The following is a 4,560-nucleotide window of genomic DNA, read 5'->3' on the forward strand; positions in this document are numbered from 1 at the left end:
GACATCATTCTTCATCACCCATATGAATACAATAATCCCAAGTCAACAATCCAAAAACCCTAGCATAGTTCATATAATTTTCTTTATCAAACCCATTTATTATTCTCCCAAGAACTTATCAACACTTTAATCATCAGGAAACATCATAAAACTTACCTTAGTTATTGTAGGAATAAGCCTTGAGTTGAAATGCTTCACTTGAACAAAACCCTAGTTCCACCTTCCATGGAATTTCTTGACTTGAATGGATTTGATGTGTTTCTCACACTTAGTTTTGGTGGATTGATGAAGTGGATCTTTTGTTTCACTTGGATTCTTGCATATGAAGTGTTTGGATGGCTCTAGAGAACCCTTGAGTCGTGTAGGAGAAATGGGAATGAAACAAAATGGGTTTCGGTCTCTTATTAACATCTTAAAATCTGACCCATCGGGCAATTCTACGCCCATTTTTACCTTCCGTATAATGGTTTTACGGACAGTATAACTCACCGTAAAACCATTCCAGTGATTTGGACATTCTGTGCTCATTTTACGGTGTGTTTTACGTCCCGTATAATGGTTTTACGGACCGTATAACTTACCGTAAAACCATTCCAGTGATTTGGACATTCTGTGCTCATTTTACGGTGGTCTGAGTCAATTTTACGGACCGTATAATGTTTTACGGACCGTCAAATGGTCCGTCAAAATTCTTCTGCTCGGACAGTCTGTCGTATAATGGGCATAACACTTTGCACAGATGTCCGTTTGAGGCCCATAATATACCGTTGGAAAGCTATTTCAAAGGGATACAACTTTCATCAAGAAAGTCTTCCCAAATTCCAAATTAATAATGGGGTTATGGTCGTTGGAAGTAAGGCCATCTATAAACTCACTTGCAAACATGCCCCGTAGAGTGGTTTACAACTTTGTTTTGCCGAAAGACTCTTCTCAAGTTTTGATTGGGTTTCAAACACCATTTATACACTACTAAAATTGGGTTCATTATACCCCCATCTTATAATACAAATCTTAACCCGAATGCACGAGGTGTTACAATATCTCCCCCTGGGGATCATTCGTCCTCGAATGATGGGTCTTGGTAAAGGATATGGTTGGACATAACTTGAATATATGAACGTGAAGAAACATGACATGGAACATGGAAATCTGACATGACGTAGTTTCATGAAAGCGTCAGTGCCTAAACATGGACATGAGTAGCGAATACATGAACTTGAGCGTGAAACGTGAGGCATGAATACATAAGGGAAATTATAACTCTTCTCCAAAATGTCATTAAGCCATCATTATGTCGATACTCGTAATTCTTGCCCGACACGCAACATATACCTTGCTTTCCTTAACAACTTTCGTCTCCTACCTCAAATGTCTTTGAAATCTCATTTGGAATCATTAAATATTACTTCTTACTCGTCAACATGTCGTATACGTCATACCCTTCGTGGGTCTATTCGCGATATGCTAACGGAGAAATTTCCTAGGTATAACACATAACTTGTTATATTTTTTAATAGAAACCCCTTCGCAACTGGAGGGTAGAAGTATAATATACTACTTTGATCCAATAACTTGTTAGGAGTAGGTTTTGGCTATATATTTTTTTACTATCTTCGTTATTGAAATTATAAGAATAATTAGCAGAAATGAACAAGTAAAAAGGAGAAACAAATGACTTCTCAATGTTTTAATCAACAAGCCATGAAACATTAGATCTTTTTTATACACATGCATTAAAATTTGAATAAGATTTATGAAGTACTAGATAATGAACATGGCATTAAGGAAAATTCTCTACTTGCTTATACCGACTGACTGGAAAGTGTGTTTATTTTTTTTATGATATTGATATCCGCAACCACCCGAGTATATTTCAGACTAAAAGAATATAATTGTTCCTAAAAGTAACTTATTGGACAAGAACGGTATGATTTCAGTCCCTGATGTAGTTCATGTGATAAGATCAAAAGCCTCACTGGACGAAATTCAACAGATTGGCCATGCCCTCTGTTGTCAACCAAGGATATCAATTAGCGTTGTAAAAGATGTTCAAATGCCTGAAAGAACACCAAATATTTGTCATTAATTTAACCTTTAAAGATCCAAAGCTGAATGTTAGGCAAAGTATATTTCTATTTGAGTGATTGTACACACCCGGAGGCATACATTCCGTGCATAATAGTCGGTTGTTGGGAATGAATCATCTTCGCTTTTTTTTTTTTTTTAAACTGATATCTGTCAAATCTCCCCAGACCCCACCTGATGGGATTATACTGGGTATGTTGTTGTTGTTGCTGGTATCTGTCGAATCATGTACAATTTCATGCACGCTTTTATACTCGGGAAGGCATGAGAACATGGTTAGTGACACAGGATTCACACTATTAACAAAAGGGATCATGTAGTAGTCAAACCTTTCATTACTGAATTGAAGTTAGTAGTCTCTTGCTCTTTGACTTCCTACCTCCTCCAGCAAACAAGAATATATAACTGTAAAATGGAGCAATCTGCATCAACAATTCGTTGTGTTGTTTTCAGTTTGATTCATCTTAAATCCCCCACTATCCCGAATTACCAATCCTGACACATAACATGGGTAGATTGAAATAGATAAAACTGGAAAGCACCCAAGGGTGTGACCTAGTATTTAGTAAAGTGGGAGGAGAACCATGAGATCTCAGGTTCAAATCATAGCGAAGGTAAAAACATTAGGTAATTTCTTCTCATTTGTCTAAGCCTTGGTGGACAATGTTATCTGTTGCTGGTGGGAGGTAGCAGGTATTCCGTGGAATTAGTCATTGCTGGTGAGAGGTAGCAGATATACTGTGGAATTAGTCGAGGTGCGCACAAGCTGGCCCGGACACTACAGTTATAAAAAAAAATTGATAAATTTGGAATCAAATATCTCCAATTCGCAGTGTACTAACAAGTTTATGGAGAAATATCTAAGTTCCTACTCCACAGTTATTAATCAGCTTAATTACTCTTAAATGTTTTGGTTTTCTTAAAATAACTACTATCCTTGGCTGTACTGAACGAGTTATTTGAAATAAGATGCAACAACTAAGCTTTAATTGAAGACACATCATATATAAAATGGTTTGTGAGTGACTCACACCACATCTCCAACAGTATGTACTATTGGGGCCTACTCAATTTTACAGACTCACAATGTCTGAGACTATTGTGTCACATAAGAGAATATGAGTGAGAGAGGATATAGGAATAGCCAAAGAGGCCGAGTGTCGAAGAGAAAAAAAATGAAGGGTGTGTTTTGGTATGTTTCCAATTTTCCCCTGTGTACAACAATTTTCCCATCTGTGGTTGGTCAAAATGTTTTGGAAAACATTTTCTCCGTGAAAACAAGTTCGTTATAAATCAAGAAAATGACTTTCCTAGTACGAGTAGGAAAAACAAGTTCCATAAATGGCATTCCAAGCTCATTGTCTCCTCCCCATCCCCTAACTCCCCCAACCCTTGGCCACCCACCCCTGACCCCCCATTCCCCACCCCCCGCACACCTCACATCATAGTGTTTTCCTAAATTACATATAAATGCTCTTGGGAACAATATTTTTTTTGCTTACCAACCAAACACTATAAATAAGTAAGAAAACCACTTATTTTCCAGGAAAACATTTACCATATTTTCCTTCATACCAAACACATCCTAAAAGGAAGTAAATCTAGGGGAAAGAAGGATGGCAAAAGGAGATGAGGAGCTGGAACAATGACGATGATTGGACAGAGGCACTGGACTGGAAGGAGAGAGTCCAAGTGAATCGACTTTGGGCTGGTAAATGTGTCCGACTTGTTTTAGCTCCACCCCAAAAAAATTCCGGAAAAAACTAGTCATCACAGAATAGAAAATGTTATACCTTGCAAGGCTTCCAACTTGGGTTGCAGTTGAATACTTGATAGTGCTGCTTTAAAATTATCAAGTGATAATAATCCAGATTTTGTATCCATATGGCACACAGCAGCAAACCTAATGGAAATTAACATACGATGAGTTCTAATTAAAGAGAAAAAAAATAGATGTTTGATACAGCACTGTGAATGCATCAATTAGGCAATTCAAGGATAGGTAGACTTACAGAAATCTCAATAGATGGTTATAAGTTGAATCAGAATTGCATAACGACTCAATGACGTCTTTGAATTTTTCATAGTATTCTAATAAATGTTAAAGGATACTTTAATATCTGCTAGCAGAAAGCTTATCACAATTCGTCAAATATAGCAAATTTGACGCTTGTTTTTATGTCTAACCTACAAGAGACATTTTCAAAAGGAAACCAACTATTTTAAACCTTTTCTTACAAGAGAACGATAAATATCTGGAGAATCTCATTTAGGCTTAGCACAAATGAGTGCTTACCACTGTCACTCTAATTATTCTTGTCGATTCCTCTCTCTTTTCAACTTTTCCTGGTCTCCTGCAATCATTTCACTTGTATTCATTTATTGACAAAGAGAAGAGTAACGAGTGAAAAGGATACAAGAAGCCTTTTCTTATAAGCAGCTACATAATGGGGAGGAAGGCCTGGCTCCGCTAGC

The 4,560-nt window shown here is 37.1% G+C and overlaps 1 long non-coding RNA gene across 2 annotated transcripts; it reads right to left on the reverse strand.

Moving 5' to 3' along the window:
- Positions 1-1,750: 1,750 nt before the first annotated feature.
- Positions 1,751-4,560, reverse strand: LOC132641662 (uncharacterized). Of its 2 annotated transcripts, none has more exons than XR_009582921.1 (5): positions 4,503-4,560; positions 4,098-4,176; positions 3,879-3,988; positions 2,155-2,490; positions 1,751-2,057 (listed from the first exon to the last, which is right to left on the reverse strand). It is a non-coding gene; the product is annotated as an uncharacterized LOC132641662 (long non-coding RNA). The 2 variants fall into 2 exon arrangements; XR_009582920.1 differs by having other exon boundaries at positions 2,155-2,507.

Source organism: Lycium barbarum, chromosome 5, assembly GCF_019175385.1.
Source record: "Lycium barbarum isolate Lr01 chromosome 5, ASM1917538v2, whole genome shotgun sequence".
Classification (NCBI taxonomy): domain Eukaryota; kingdom Viridiplantae; phylum Streptophyta; class Magnoliopsida; order Solanales; family Solanaceae; genus Lycium; species Lycium barbarum.